Genomic DNA, 18,058 nt, shown 5'->3' with positions numbered 1-18,058 from the left:
TGTCTTTCCAGTTGAAAACAAATTAGCCAAAATTCCTAGTGTCCCATTAGGCATGGAGTCTACTTTGCCTATAAAAAACTGATAAAAACCAAATATTTACAACTTCTAAGGCCAAAAACCTTAAACCACATAATTTTTCAGAAAATGCCCATTAACAGGGCCATCAAAAACTACCTCTCCTCCCATAATTTTCAGTACGAAGGTGTTGTTCCCTTGAATCTGTGAAATGATGAAAGGGACAGTCCAGAAAGTATCAAACTTCCCATGATTGCCTTTCTTTTCTTTTAATGCATCGCGTTTCAAAACCAAGTCACCAACCTGAAAATTATCTATTTTTGCCTTCTTGTCAAAGGCTTCCTTGATATTTTTCTGATGTGTTGCAGCCCTTTCAACCAGTTGTTCTCTAATCTGATGTAATTCTAATAAATCAATGATCCTCTTTGCCATTTCTTCTTCCTCATTCTGTTTTGTTTGAAGGAATTTTGCCACAGGGAGAGTTAGCTGAATTGGGAATACAGCTTTAGTACCATACACTAGCTTGAAAGGAGAATTCCCTATGGATTTTTTAATGGTTACTCTGTCAGCCCATAGTGCATACTTGAGCTTAGAATCCCAATTCTTCTTATTGTCCTCCAACAACTTCTTAATTATCCTTATCAGGATTTTAATAGAATATTCTGCTAGACCATTTACTTGAGGGTAATATGAGGTGGAATGAACCAGTTTAATACCCATTGAATCACACATTTCCACCAATTCATTTTCCCTGAAGGCTGCTGCATTGTTTAATGACTAATTTGTGTGGACAACCAAATCTAGTAAAGATATTCTCTGTAAAAAACTTCATGACCACATTATGATCAACCTTTCTAATGGGAATTGCTTCAATCCACTTAGTTAAATAATCAGTGGCTACTAGTGTCATCTGTGCTGGCCACTGGAATGTGGATTGATCTTCCCAATGAAATCCAAGCCCCACTACTGAAATGTTCCTTTTGCATGTATTGGTTTTAGGGGCAGGGACTTCAACTGATGCTTTCCTTCAAATCTTTGGCACCTGTCACAAGATTTAACAAATGAAAATACATCAGAAAATAAAGTGGGCCAATAGCAACCAGCTCTGAGAATCTTATGGGCAGTGGTTTTCCAATAATGGTGCCCTCCACACATGCTAGAATGTGTTGAAAATGCAACAAGATGATGGAGCTTAGTGAAAAGAATTCGCCTTCACTAAGTGGGCCCGTAGGCTATTTTTGGTGCAAAGTCTATTTTTAGACTATGTCTATTTTTACACATATGGATCATGCTCTATTAGTTGCAGGATGCTATTTGTGGATGATTGGTCATGTTGGTAAAAATAGATGGACTTCTATTTTTAGACATATAGGCAGAGTCTATTTTTAGACTGCTAAGCTAAAAATAGAATAGTCGAATATTATTAGCTCTTAATAATATTTGGACTATAAACATTATCTTATCCTCTTGGAGCACTTTAGTTCGAGCTACAGATGTGGCACATGCAACTTCCAGAAGGAAATACGCTTTTCTTATGGGTTAGTTGACCTATTGCATGATGGACTTCAGTTAGAACTCAAGTGATTAAGGAGTTGATGGAGTTGTGTTCAGTTTGACTTGGTTAAACTAGTTTTATTTAGTCTAACTGCAAATACACTAGTGATGAGTGATGTGAATTAATTATTAATTAATTCACTAATTATTAACTCATAAAGCAACTAAAGAATACATCAGTTAACTCAATGCATGGATAGTTCAGTGGAGACAGGTGTTAGAGGTGGAGACTACTATCAGTTGTGACTATAGCTATGCATGAGATTTGCACAATCAATGATTGAGATTGCCAATGAGGATTGCAAAGTACAAGCCAAGGAAAACGAGCTTGGATCATTCCTATTCTCACATTGGATTGCGTAGTACAGGCAGGCAAACAACGAAGGAGATTTGAACCTGTGACTTGATTCAGATCTGAGCTACTTTGTGTGTAGTAGGTGGAGATAGTACTCAGTACTTGTGAGGAGTATTGTACTATGTATTGTTACATGTTCTCTATCATTATAATATACAGATAGTTGGGGGTTTTCAGTTGTATGCTTTCCCTAGTACATACTGTGTTAATGTGCGCATGCGATTGATGTTTCATTGTTTTTAATTCTGCAAAATTGATGATCAACGTAGAGGAGGTTATGTATTATGCATGCATTCCGCAAATAGTGTATAATCGGGACAATCTCTGTGAATAAGCGTTATATGATTCAAAATTTCTACAAAATGAAACTACTGCATAACTTCTATTGACTGTTCTTTGTCCAGACATCTCAAAAGCACTCTAGATGGATTCCTCCAGTGGAGCAGGTTTTCATTAACACAATATTTAGCTACCCTAAGCTTTATAGTTCTGGCTTCACTTGTGCTTGAACCTGGAGGAATTTATAGCTTCAGTAAGAAATTAATTATTGTATAATACCAATCATAAGAAGCTAGATTCTCGGCCACTGACTGCTTTCTCTCTAGTTCAGCTATTTCTTCTTCTTCAACTGTCTGACCACTTCCTGCAATTGTATATAGGATATCAATATCTAATGGTCTGCAATTTTCTTCAGCCAGTAATCTGGCAAGACCCTGACCTCTAACCAGCTTGGTGGGCTTTAGTTCTATATTAAATTCAATCAATTTTAAAATCCATTTAGCCCTTCTTCCATCACATCAAGTTGTATCAAGAGATCTTTTATTGCAGCAGAGGGTACATATGCAATTATCTTGGAATGAAAGATATAAACTTTGAAAGCTTTCAAGGATTTGATAAGGGTATATGCATGTTTTTCAATAATATCATACCTCAGTTCAGCATCCCTCAAGTTCTTGCTGAAAAATGCCACCGAGTGTTCTGAACCTTCTTCATCTGCCTGCAATAAAACTGCCGCAATGCTATCTTCAGAGGCAAATGAAAATATATGGAACTCCATGCTGTAATCTAGGCTGCTTAGAGTAGGAGCTTCCACAATGGCCTTTTTAATTGACTCAAAAGATCTTTTTGCTGCATTAGTCCATCTGACCTCTGACCCTTTCTTTAACATGGAGGTAACATGCTTTACCAGTTCTACAAAATTTGGTATAAGCCTCCTCACAAAATTAATTTTACCCAGAAAGGAATGGATACTTTGATGTGGGGACAGACAAAGTTTGTATTGATTTTACTCTTTCTGGTTCAATTCGGACACCTACAGTGGAAAAAACGTGTTCTAATAGTTGTCCTTCTTCTAAATCAAATTGTGACTTTTTAGGATTGAATGAAATACCAAACCTTCTGCACTTCAGAAACACTTTTTTTAAATGATGCAAATGATCTTGATGGCTGTTGGAGTATACTGTTATGTCATCAAGATAGATGAGGAAAAATTTATCCTTCTCTCCTACAAATTCTATATCCATAGCTCTCTGAAAGGTTGCTCCAACATTCATCAATCCAAAAGGAATCTAGGCATACATGAAAGTGCCCCAAGGAGTGGTAAATGCAGTCTTCTCTTGGTCATTTGGATGCACAACAATCTGATTAAAACTTGAAAATCCGTCCACGAAAGACATCACTTTGGCTCTTGAGACCTTTTGCAACAAATGCTCCATCTTTGGTAGAGGATAGTTGTCTTTCTATTATGAAACCAACGTAATAAAAAGATAGAAAAGATAGATCAACGCCTTAGAATTCAGCCTCTTCGAGGGGGAAACCTCCTTTACATTACATAAATGAAAAATTCTTGGATGATACAAATGACAAAACCTCCTTTCTATATATAGGAGTCTAAGGAGTCACAATATAACCCAGCCGACCTAACAATAATAATATAAAGCCACAAAAATAACAATAGAGGGATTCTATGGGGCACAGTAATAACAATATGGGGATAATAGGGGCACAAAAATATTAATAAAGGGTACAATTACAATAGTAATGGGGTAATCACTAGTATTATAGGGACCCAACATGCCCCTCTCTTTCAAAAAAGTGTTGTCGTCAACGCTTGAGTAGTTCTGGATACTTCTGTATAAAATTCTCATCCTCCCATGTGGAATCTTCAGCGGATAAGTTCTTCCACTTGATAAGATACTCTGAAATTGATTGATTTCGTAGCTGTCGAGTTCTTGTTTCTGTGACTGCTTCTGGTTCCAATATAATTTTTCCTTCCTCGTCAAGTTATAGCAATATTGTTTGAACTGGGAGCTTGTCGCCTATAACCTTCTTTAAACATGAAAAATGGAAAACTGGGTGCAATCGAGAAGCTGCAGGAAGCTCCAATTTGTATGCCATAGTACCAATCTTTTGCAACACCTTGTATGGACCATAATACTTTGGTGATAATTTATTATCCTTCTTAGCTTGCTTGAGGGACATTTTCTCATATGGTTGTAGCTGTAGGAATACCCGATCACCTACATCAAAACTTCTTTCGCTGCAATGTTGATCTGCCTGTTGTTTCATTCTATTCTGTGCCAACACGAGGTTATCCTTTAAGAGTTGGAGGACTTGTTGTTGATGTTCGATGTGATGTTCCACTGCCTAAACCTTAGAATTTTCTCTTAAATATGATGTGATGTATGGTGGCTGATACCCATTAAGTGCCATAAATGGGGTCATTTTTGTTGCTGTATGGAAGGAAGTGTTATACCACCATTCAGCCAGAGGCAACCATTTGACCCATTGTGTCTGTTTATCAGATACAAAGCAACGAAGATATCCTTCCAAACATTTTTTTACTATCTCAGTTTGCCCATCAGATTGAGGATGATAAGATGAGCTATGAGCTAACTGAGTACCAAGACAAGAAAATAATTCTGTCCAAAAATTTCCAGTGAAAATGGGATCTCTGTCACATACAATAATCTTTGGGTTTCCATGTAGCTTTTGAATTGTTTCCATAAATGCAGTAGAAACTGTACTAGCTTTAAATGGATGTGATAATGGATAAAAGTGTGCATACTTGGTAAGTCTGTCAACTACCACCATGATGACACACTTTCCCTCAAACTTGGGTAAACCTGTGATAAAATCCATTGAAACCTCCTCCCAACATTGGCTTGGAATGGATAAAGGTCGTAATAGACCCGGTGTCTTAATTGTTTCAACTTTATTTTGTTGGCAAACCAAACATTCTGCCACAAAATTTTGAATATCTGATTTAAGGCCATCCCAAAAAAATTCCTTCTTAACCCTGTGGTAACTTTTTAAAAATCCTGAGTGCCCTCCTAAGGGAGAAGTGTGCAATTCCATAAGAATCTTTTGTTTTAGCTGGGAATTCTTACAGAGGTATAAGCGATCTTTTTACCATAACAAATCATTTTTCCAGCTAAATGTATCAGACGTACTGGAATCTTGTTGTAACTTCTGAATAAGTGCCCACACTTCTTTGTCATTCTTCCATTCCTCCCTTGCTTCATATATCTGATCTAGTTGGATAATAGAAATGGCGCACAACAATGCTTCCACATCCTCATCCTTTCTTGAGAGTGCATCTGCCACCACATTTTGCTTCCCTTTTTTGTAGATGATTTCAAAGTCATAACCGAACATCTTTGTGACCCACTTTTGTTGCTCTTCAGAGGATAATCTTTGTTATAAAATGTATTTAAGTCTATCATGATCCATTTTTAACTTGAAGTATCTTCCCATTAGGTAGGGTCACCATTTCTTAAGTGCATGGAGTATTGCCAACATTTCCTTATAAATAGCTTTGTGTAAAAACTTTCCCTTGATTGGACGACTTTCAAAAGCAATGAGTCTTTCATCTTGCATTAGAACAACACCAATTCCATTTCCTGAAGCATCACATTCCACAATAAAGGTTTTTGTGAAGTCTAGCGTAGCTAAGACCGGTGCTTGGCACATTGTCTTTAAGATGGTCGATGGCCTTTGTTGCTTCCGGAGTCCATGAAAATGCATCTTTCTTCAATAATGTTGTTAGAGGTGGTGCTATTCTCCCATAATTCTTAAAAAACTTGCAATAATACCCTGTCAACCTGAGAAATCCTCGCAGATGCTTTATGGATGTGGGGATTTTCCATTCCTTAATGGCTTTAATTTTGCTAGGGTCTACCTTAACCCATATATTCCACCTCTTGGACTCCAAAGAAACATTTGGATCTTTTTGCATATAATTGTTTTTCCTCCAATAGTTGTAGCACCCTGTCAACATGTTCAACATGATCCTTCCAAGACTTGCTGTAGATTAGTATATCATCAAAAAATACTAACACAAATTTTCTAAGGAATGGTTTGAAAATTGAATTCATCAAACCTTGAAATGTTGAAGGTGCATTGGTAAGGCAAAAAGGCATGACCAAAAATTCATAATGACCCTCATGAGTTTTAAATGTTGTTTTCGGAATGTCTTCAATCTTCATTCTAATTTGATGATATCTTGAATGAAGATCCAACTTGGTGAAGTAAATTGATCCATGCAATTCATCCAGTAATTCATCAATGACAGGAATGGGAAACTTATCTTTAATAGTGAGCTTGTTGAGCTCCCTATAATCCGGAAACATGTGCCATGATCCATCCTTCTTGTGCACCAATACTACTGGAGCAGAGAAATAACTTTGACTCGGTTGACTTATACTAGCCTCTAGCATTTCTGCAACCATACGTTCAATTTCACTCTTTTGGGCATAGGGATATCTGTATGGCCTGATGTTTGGAGGAACACTTCCTGGAATCAGATAAATAACATGGTCATGATCACGGATAGGTGGGAGACCTTTGGGAGTCTCAAATACCTTGGAATGATGGTCCAGGACTTTTTTGAGATCTGGAGAAATAGATGATTCCGATGTGGAAACATCTAGAAAACATAATTGTGAAATTACACCTCTTTGTTCCTTTTTTAGAAGCTTTGTCATACCATTAGAGCTGATTATCTTTCCTGGTTTCCCTGCAATACCCGTTAATTCAACTTCTTTTCTTTTCGTAGAAAATTTGATGAAAAGTTCTTGAAAATTAAAAGATATTGTACCCAAGGATTGTTGCCATTGGACTCCTAATACAACATCAACACCTCCCATTGGAATGGAAAGCATTGGGCTAGTCAATACATATTCTCCCATGGATAGCTTGATATTATGGCACTTTCCAAAGCAATTTATTGTTCCTCCATTTGTAACCATCACTTGACACTCTGGTGCTGGGTATAAGAAGCAATTCAATTCTTTTGCTACCTTACAATGAATAAAATTGTGGGTACTTCCTGAATCAATCAACACTATTACCCTTTTCTTCTTGATTTGTCCTTCTATCTTGATGGTTTGAGGAGTGGTAATTCACACCAATGCATTACAAGATATGGTCAGATTCATTTCTTCTTTATCTAGGCTTTTTTCTTGGATTATATCCTCTTCTTTTGACCCTTCTTGCTCATTTTCTTCTTCCTCTTCACAATCTATGTAGAATAATTTCTTCTCAGCACACTTATGACCTTTAGTGTATTTGCTATCACAACTGTAACAAAGCCCTTTTGCTCTTTTTTCTTCCAATTGTTGTGGTGTCAACCTTATAGGTTGTGGAAGACTAAGGGCAGCAACACTTCCGTCTTTATAGTTGTGAGTGGTATGCTTCCTGGTTGCCATAATTTTGCTTTCCAATTTTCTTGCTAACCTGAATGCCTTCTCTAATGAATCAGGTTCCCAAAAGGTGAACATCATGTTGGATATTATCCTTTAAAGACACTATGAACACATCAATCCTATGCTCCTCTGGAATATTTTTTACCCTTATGTTCAATTTTTGGAATTCCTCAATGTGCTCCATTATTGAACCCTTTTGTTTGAGACTTATCAATTGGCTAAAGAAAGTGTTGCTTTTTGTATCCTCATAATGTGCTATCAATTCTTCCGTAAAAATTGCCCAAGTGATAAATTGTTTAGGAGAACAAAGCCATTGATACCATACAAACTGATTTGGTTCCAAATATAAAGTTGCAATACGTACCTTTTGTGTGTTTTGCACATTATTGAGATCGAAAAATTGCTCCATTTGTAATATCCATGTTGTGGGATCCTTGCCATCAAACTTCCTCATATTGATTTTTGGAATATGGTGGGTCTTCGATCCAACATTAGAGTCTATGAAATCATGATTAACATTTCTTTTGTTCTCATCATGGGTTTCCTTTACTACCCTTTCACCATTAGTAAACATTTCTTGTAGAAAATTTGTTAAATCTGTCTTCAAATCTGTCTTCAAATCTTCCATGCTTGTCTTCAAATCTTCCATGTTTGTCTTCAAATCTATCTTCAAATCATCCATCTTAGCTTCCACGTCAATCATCTTAGCTTCTACGCCTTTCTTTAAACAGTCCATCTTAGCTTCTACACCTTTCTTTAAACCATCCATCTTAGCTTCTACATCTTTCTTTAAACCATCCATCTTAGATTCTGTTCCTTTTTGTGCAAGGGACAGTTGTTGCACTTGGTCTTGTAATTTTGATATATCCTGTTGCATTTCTTCCTCTTCTTCATGAGTCATGCTAGAGCTTTCAGGTTCCTTACTAGGTGTTTGCATTTTCTTTCCTCAGGGCATCAGTTACCGATAATAATGCTCTACTATGCCTTTTGAATTCCTTCAAAATAAATTTTCAAACCAAGCTTAAGCAAAAATTTAAGAAAATCTACACACCTTTTTTCTCTTTGTAGGAGCTCGATATTGCCTCTAATGTATCTCTATACTTTCTGATCATCTAGTTCTAAATTTTTGACCTGCAGTAGCCCTCTGTTTCCTCTTTCCAATGCCACAAATCTGACCCAAATTGGATTCTCCAAGGAAGAGTCATGTGAAATCTCCCACAGTGACTTGATTATAGACTAGTTCAGTAGAGCGAACTTGTACGACGTGCCAAGAGTCCCTGTTTCGACCTTTGGATCTAAAAAAAGCATACAAGAAACTACAGTCCGTCCTCTTTCTGTACCTTCTTACGAAATTTCAATCTGATCCCCAGAGAGAAATTTATGATGATTTTTTCCAAGTCACCTGTTTGGAATGTAATTCAAGAGTCTGCAAAAATACCAACTTCCTCAGATCATATCTCCGCACATATAGCGCTAAAAGCTCTGAAATTCGGACCTAAGGTTCAGCACAATTTCTTATCAAATGGTTTTTTTTTGCAACTTCTGAAACATCGCAGAAAAAAAGTTATAGGGAAAATTCCACGATGACCTGTTTGGAGCAGCGAAACCCTAGAATCCAAAGCTCTCATACGAAATGTTATGAAACCAACTGAAGAAAAAGATACAAAGGATAGATCAACGCCTTAGAATTCAGCCTCTTCGAGGGGGCAACCTCCTTTACATTACATAAATGAACAATTCTTGGATGATACAAATGATAAAACCCCCTTTCTATATATAGGAGTCTAAGGAGTCACAATATAACCCAACCGACCTAACAATAATAATATAAAGCCAAAAAAATAACAATAGAGGGATTCTATGGGGCATAGTAATAACAATATGGGGATAATAGGGGCACAAAAATATTAATAAGGGGAACAATTACAATAGTAATGGGGTAATCACTAGTATTATAGGGACCCAACACTTCCTTAGAGCATTTGTTTAGGTTTCTGAAATCAACACACATTCTAATTTCTCAACTTTTCTTCCTCACCACTACTAGGTTGGCTATCCATTTTGAATATCTAAGAGGGACTATAATCTTGGCAGCCAACAATTTTTTAATTTCTTTCTCAATTAGAGCAAGAAGCATAGGATTTATTGTTCTCAGTTTATGTTTGAAAGGAATAATGTCCTTCTCTAGAGGGATTTTATGCTGGATTATGTTCTTATCATATGTTTTCAAATCACTATACTCCTAGGCAAACACATCAGAAAATTACCTCATGAAGTTGCAGTATTCAGCACTTTGATTAGTAGACATATGAGTGGACATATTTAGGTATCTAGGTTGACCTGGACTTCCTATATCATGCTTACAGACTGCAGATCGATCTTCTTTTTGGGTAGCCTTGTCGGGCGGATAAATCGTTCTTGCGGACAAGACCGATCTCCCTAGTATCTATGGATATCTGGTGACAAGCAAACCAAAAAAAATCTATCTTTCTCTAAATATGCGACTTATAAATAAAAGCCAAGAGATGCTTCAGACCCTACATCAAGTCCAGTGCTAGTTTGTGTAAGCCACGCTCCCTTCGTCCAAATGAGCTTCCTTTTAAAGAACCTGCAAACACAAACATGCACACATCAAATAACACCTCCATATCCAGTATAATAAACCATATTTATCATGATGATCAAGGAATTCATGAAATAAATCGTAGAAGACCATTTATTGAGAAAAATGAATCTGATTGTATTAACTTTAAACAAAGAAGAACTTTACAACCTTGGTGCCTTGATGCTGTACAAGCTCCTCCCAGGGTCCAGCAAGAATCTCCTCAACTTTGACAAGTTTCACTCTCTTCCCAAAGAAGCCAAAAGTTATGTAATCTCTCCTCTCAAGCTCAACTAGGAAGTCTTAATTCCAACAGCATTTACCCTCAAAAATATTCAGCAATCAAACTCCCTAGAAACTAGCCCAATGCCTCAATTTATAGTGCAAAGTAGGGAAGTTACCAGGTCGACCTTCAAAGGGATAGAGTCCTCCTTCAAAGAGATAAGCTCCTCTCATCAAGGGGTTAGCTCCTTTAGTTATGGGATGCATGAACCACCTAGGAGCGAACTTGCCACCTCAAGATTCCTTCTAGAAGCATCCAGAATTAATCGAAAGTGAGTTTTTAATAATAAAATTGCGCCTTTTTTACTTTTACAGGGGTCCGCATCCAATCCTTTAGAGACAGAGCGGGTAGGTCCGCAGGTAACATGACCAAGGGGTGCGGGACCGCAGGTAATGGTAAGGGAAAGTGCGAAACCAGAGTTTTAGAGCATTTCAAGGACTTTCTCTCATTTTTAAGGCTTGACATGAAGAACTAAGGTTTGAGACTTGCAAAGGAGGATAGTATGAGTGGTGATAGACTCACACTGATTGCAGAAAGTCATGGTGTCAGTATTTTGTGTAAGAGATTGCCCCTCTAAAGTGCGAAGTTTGTAGTAGATGAGGATTTCATTTATCATCAAAGAAGAGTGAAGTACTTTATCATTTCGAGGATCATCTTGTGGAGAGCCTGGTTGGAACATGTAAAAACATTCAATACAAAATATATATATGAGATCATATCATCGCTGAGGTAGGCATTCCCATGCTCAGATCAAAACTGACTAGAAAACTAACTAAACTGCTCTGATATAGGAATGATATTGCAATACATCACAAGTATAGACACATGTAGACACGGTATGCACGTAGCCATCTGTTTATGAATAGTCCACTGTATAATGAATACAAAATTCCTCGCAGCCTGGATGGTGGAAACTAGATCTAGGGTCTTGATTTCTACTTCCCGAAATAGTACGATTCTATCCATGTGAATGAATGTGTCAAAGTCGAACATGGTAGAAACCACTTCATTACCAGTCAATGATGTAAACTGTTAACAAGTGTGAGAGAAACCACCATTAATGTCAATGGCTCTCAAAGTACTCAGTACAATCCATGAAATGTGAATAGATGAGTTGATGTTGAACATGTCACGAAATCCTTTGATTGAAGGTCAATGATGTAACCTATCGTTGAAGGCGAGAAACCTGCCATTGAGGCATGTAGATCCCAAGGTACTGATGATTTCTAGATCATCTTTTTAGATAATGAGCTGAAGTTAATAGAAAGCAATTCATCGTAGGCAAACCCACAACACGAAATCATAGATCAAGTTTGAAGAAATATAGTTGCAAGCACTGACTCAAGGATGGTCAAGATGGATGATAGATATTTTGCAGATGAATGGTTTGTTTGCACTGAACTCTTGAACACATAACGACCACTGCAAATGGTTTGGTGACAATTGACCCAAAGCTAATACTCAGAAACTGGCTGAAGACTTTCAATATGGTTTGATTAACTGTTAGGCAAAGGATTTCCCAACCCAGGTGAAGAAAAAGTGTCATGCTCAAGAGTGGTTAAATGTTTTTCTAAGACACAAAGTATGCCAAACAGGTTCATTTTCCTCTCTTTTCCCCCACCATTTCTGGCAAGTACCTCTTTATTTTTTACAAGATTGAGGAGGATAACATTTTCTTGGTTATAATCTCATCCTTCGGATGAGTCCAAATTAGTTTAAATTCGAACCCTAAGGAGTGGTCTATTCCTGTTTGTAATTGAACAAGTCCTTTACTGTTAAATTTTAACGAGTCTTGTATAGGAGAAACTCGGTGTTTTTCAATGTTAGGGAGTTGGAAGAAAAACTTAAGAAAACTCCATGGTTGTCCTTTTTCGTAAATTTGTGTCTCCCAAGCCCGAAAAAGTATAAAATAATACTTGAGAGAACCTCTTGACCATTACGATCAAGGAGTACTTTTCATAATTAGTGTCTCTAATCTGAAAAAAGTAAGAAAGTGACCAAAGGCACGTCATTTTATAACCAGTATTGAATTTGAAACGACAAAAATCCGGCAATATTTTCATGTTTGTATGGTCAGAAAAGAGCTGTAAGTGGACCGTCCTTTGAATTCCGTTTTAACGAGCTTAAAAAGAAAAACTCAGTAATATTTTCATATTTTAGGAGTTAGAAAAGAGCTTAAAGATGACTCTAATGTTTTTGTCGAAAATGATCAATTTTGCCTGAAAAATCTAATATCCTGCACAAAAACTCAAACATTACTCATACCTGTTTAAAATAAATAAAAATGCTTCAAAAGTTACCCCTTTAAAGTGATAAATAAACAAATTAAAAATTCATTTATTCAAAAAATCTTATAGAAAGGGCTTTTGTAAATTCATTTTTACGGTTTGACTTCAGAGTGAGAAAGAGAGCTTTTGGGTAAGAAACTTCCCGTGAATATTGTGGAAAATCCGTCCGTTGGAATCGAACACCGTCACCTCCAGGTAATCCACATCATCTTACTCTTGCATTTCAACCATTTGAAATTGGTTTTTATGGTTTTATTTTGATTTTTTAGGAAGATTTTTGTTTAAAAGTTCGCTCGTGGGGGTCCGCAGGCACAGCGTGCGAAGCCTGCGGACCACGACTTTTTCGTATGCAGGAAAAAGCCAGGGGCCCACACCCGCTGTATAGGCAGAGCGCGGACCTACACACTATCTCTAACTTAGAGGGTGCGGTCCCCGCGGCATATGTTCTAAAATTCCAAATTTTCCAAATTTTGCCCAAAAACTTCAATTTAAAATGTTCTAATCCGCCTTTTCTTTCAATATAGGGTATACATCATGCTTAGCTGGTAGGAATAAGAGCATGAGGATGCGAACCTAACTACAATCAATCATCAACCTTCAACTGATGCATTAAAGGCATGTGGGTTATTTAAATTCTGGGCCATACCTAGCATGAGGGCCCAGGTGGACTTTCTGTAATGGCTGGTGGACAGGTGGAATGTGTAGGACTAGTTTTTCATTATTGGTGGCCACTAGCTCGAAATGGAGCCAGAGGAAATTTACTTTTTGACTGGTTTTTCCAAGAGAGGTGAACAATTGACTTTGTTTGGGACTAGGCCAGGTGACCAGTCTATCGATAACCTCTGGCTAGAGTTTTGTAATGACCAAACCAAGGACAAAGGGATTGATATCAAAACCATTCCTGTCCTGAACTCAAAGTGATTGCATTTATTGTCACCAGACTCTACGGAAGTGAAACACTACATATGGCCACTCGATCCCAAATGCGGATGGTAGTAGACTACTTTCGAGGAACTATCTTCAACTGCTGCGAAGCTGTGTTGGCTAATGTAAAAGGCCAACTGACTAGAGCAAAGAACGGACCACTGAAAAACTTTGGATATGGTTTCTTAGTTGTGAGCTTTGGTCTAGAGAGTGTCCCAATGTTAGTCCGACAACATCTTTCTGTTGAAGCTGGACTTCCCCGAGAGCCCAAGGTGATGTGTTGGGTTGCAGTTATGGCTCATCATCGTGAGGAGGGTTTAGAGGTTGTTCTATTTCCTCCTGAGTATTTTCATTGGTTGGAGAACCAAGTTTTTGCGATTCGGGATTTTCCTTATGCTGGGATGGATTATCGTGGTGACCCAAACATGGCTCTTCCACCAGGAGAGCAATGGGATGACTCAGGTAAAATCATTTTCAACATTTTCTAATTTATTTATTTATTTTTGTTTTTAAATCGTCCCAAAATTGATAGTAAAAAGTTTCAAATGCAGATGTAGGTCCATGGTGACTAGCTACTCTCCGACCCTATGAGAGGAAACAGCCAGCTGTAGCAGCACTAGCCCCACGGGACGAATCTACAGAGACCATGGCCGAATTGGAAAACCAAGTAGAGCATTTGACAGCATACATTCCAGAGACTAGCATAGATGACATTCCTCTTAGGCTACAGTGCTATGTGATTAGGGTCCCAAGACATTTCAAGAGGTTCCTTTGTAGGGTGGCCCGTACAGTGGTTTCTTATCGTGATCATCACCAGTGATACGATGATGGCCTGTTGTAGACTCATATGACATTTTTGCTTTTTGTACTATCATTTTTGCCGATCATAAGGTGTTTTTCAACCTATGATCAAAGACGATGTATATTTAACACACTTCTATGCTATGCTATATCACTATTACCAGATATCTTGTAAAACATGCTATGGAATGTTTTTAAATTTACTTGTTTGATTATTGCAAATGTCTATTTAACATTCGAGAAGCAATTGCATCTGCTAATGTATTTAGATATCTTGGAATATGTTGATATTCAATATAGTCAAATTCACGTTCCAAGAGACAAAATCTCAAAAATAATCTCAATAACACTGGATTTCTAATGGCATAAACTCTATTAAGCTGTAATAAAACGAGTTCAGAATCTAACCTCACAATCAAACTCTGAATCCCAAATGAGATTGATTCAGATAATAAGTCAATCACTGCACTATACTCTGCAATGTTGTTCGTTGTTTGACTGAGTCTTACCCATGCATAGATACCAACTCATCAGAGGGCGAATAGATAACCCAAGCTGCGAAAGAAATGTTCCGTGTATTACGACAAGCACCATCAACAAAACCAATGTATGTTTGAAGAGACGTCGACATCTGCAATATCAAGAGTAAAATCAAGATAAGCAGGAATAATGACAAAAACACTCTCTAAACTAAGCGCATTTTTCTAATCTAAAACACACTAGCTAGAAAGAAAACTAACCTAACTAAAATCTCCACACCCAGATTTAAGCATAATATCTCTTCAGGTAAAGACCATTTCTGGGATTACCTAAAGAGACTCCGTCAAAGTCTACCAATTCATAGGCCCCTTTTGCCAGCTTTCTCTTAACAACATAAGGACCATGCCATATGGGTATGAATTTTCCAGTGCCCAAATTATCATTTGCTTGATCGTACAGTAAGACTAGGCTCCTTCCGAAAAATTATGAGGTGTAACATTTCGATCTTACTGAGCTTTAATACGTTTGGCATGAGTTTCAATTGCTAGTGTAGCATCACGTCGATTCTCATCTAGTTGAGCCAAGTACAACAAACATTTCTCCTCTTCAGAAGTGGCTGGAAGTAATTCTATGGCCATTTGCAATGACGGGATTTCACATTCAATGGGTAACACAGCTTCCAAACCATAAACTAGTTGTAAAGGAGTGAAACCATTTGATGTTTTTACTGAGGTTTGATACGCCCAAAGCGCTGAAAATAACATGTTATGCCAATTCGACCTATGAATCCCAATGATTCGTCAGATCATAATGAGTAGAACTTTGTTTATGGCTTCAACCAGACCATTCGCCTGTGGGTAATATGGAGTAGAACTATCGTGACACAGGCCAAGTTGATCGGTTAGTTAAGTCATCATAATGTTTCGAAAATGACGCCCATGATCAGTGATAATCACTTGTGGAACACCGAATCTAGCAATTATATGATTGAAAATGAAAATCAAAGCAGTTTTGCTGTCTGCCGAAAATGTAGGCATCGCCTTGGCCCACTTGGTAAAATAATCTACCGCAAGGATGATATACGCATTCCCCCCGACTGAGTGAGGGTTGCATGTAATAAAATCGATACCCCATTTCTCAAAAGGACCGACGACAATTATAGGGTGTAGAGGAGCAGTTGGAGTGCACATCTTTCGATCAAAAATTTGGCAGTTGTGGCATTTTCAGACCGCGTCAATACAATCTTTAAACAAAGATGGCCAGAAATAGCTAGCGCGCAATATCTTTTGGGCTGTGGCAAACCTAGACATATGACCGCCACACACTCCAGAGTGACAGTCATTTAGAACCCTTTCAGCTTCCTCATAAATTAAACAATGTCAAAAACAGAGTCCTCCCCACGACGATAAAGTGTATCTCCAATGATTTTATATTTTTGGGACTGGAATCATATTTTCCAACGCTGAGATCTTGAAATTTCAGGCCGAAAGGATTGGGTTTGGAGATAAATGATGATATCTCCATACCATGGATCAAGAGTGCTGATTAGAAACAAGGATTTGTCCGCAATGGGCTCTTCTGCCACAGTTTTAGTATCAACACACGGGAAGTCACACATCAACTCCGCAAAAACTAAAGATTTCTTTGACTTAGATTTTTCAAACTCCAAGTCAAATTCCTGCAAGGTTACAATACATTTGGAATACTTTCCCCCTAGCAATTGTTTTTTCAAAATATAGATCATAGGGTTACAATCGGAAATTACAGTAGTTTTGCAAAGTAAAATGTAATGACGAAATCGTTGGATAGCTTGAACAACTGCCAAGGCTAATTTCTCCAAATGTGAATATTTTAGCTCAGTTGGAGTCAAAGTTCGACTAAGGTAATAAATCACATGTTCAGTACCGAATTCATCTTCTTGAACTAACACCATTCCGATGGTGGATTGAGAAGCGGTGAGATATAAGAAGTAGTCCTGGTTGTAGTTGGGAGGATGCAATAACGGTGCATGGGTCAACGCGTGTTATAGTGCATCAAAAGATTTGTCAGCTATCTCATCCCAAAAGAATGGAGTATTCTGTTTCAACAACCTGGTAAAACCCTTTGTGATCTCGACGTAGTTAGGAATGAATCGACGTAAAAAGTTTGATTTCCCTTGCAAACTTTGGAGTTGGCGAAGAGTCGAAGGAGGAGGCAATTTCACAATAGCTTCAACCTTCGAGGGATCGACATGAATGCTGGCTTTCGAAACAACAAATTCCAGTAACTGACCCGTTTCTATACAGAAAACACACTTGTGTGGATTCAACCTAATTCGATAATGCCTACATCTAATAAAGATTGCTCGTAAATGAATGATATGATCGGCTCTACGTAATGAATGAGCAGGTAAATCATCGAGATAGGGTTGCACAATTTGCTTGATGTCATGAAACGCGTAAGACATGGCTCTTTGAAAAGTTGCACCGGCGTTCTTTAGCCCAAAAGGTAATTTGCAATAAGCAAACATTCCCCATGGACAAATGAAAGCCGTTTTTCGTTGATTAGCAGGTAGAATATTGATTTGATTATAACCGGAAAAACCATTCATAAAGGAGAATATTTCACCGCTGGCACAATCATCAATTATTTGATCGATATAGGGAGTTGGATAATTGTCTTTTGGACAGGCTCGATTAATATCCCTATAATCGATACATATTCTTATTGTTCCTTTCTTTTTATTAACAAGAACAATATTCGATACCCAATCCGTTAAGGGAATTGGATAAATGAAACCTGCTTTAAGTAATTTTTCAACTTCTACTTTAATAGTAGCAGCTTTTCGCGGGTGGATCTGACACAAACATTGGCGGACGGGTTTAGCATCTGGGCAAGTTTTGATTTCATGAACAACAATTGCAGGATCAATTCCTGGCATTTCCTCATATGACTAGGCAAACACATCGCAAAATTCTTGAAATAGGGCCTTATATGTTTGAAGTTCATTTTCCGTACAAGAGGCACCTATATGAATGTTTTCAACAATTCCAAGTTTAGCTGAAATGTCAA

This window comes from Pinus tabuliformis, chromosome 9, assembly GCF_031772625.1.
Source record: "Pinus tabuliformis cultivar Carrire ecotype Pingquan chromosome 9, CPIR1, whole genome shotgun sequence".
Taxonomy (NCBI): Eukaryota; Viridiplantae; Streptophyta; class Pinopsida; order Pinales; family Pinaceae; genus Pinus; species Pinus tabuliformis.
Note: the sequence above shows the minus strand (reverse complement) of the source record.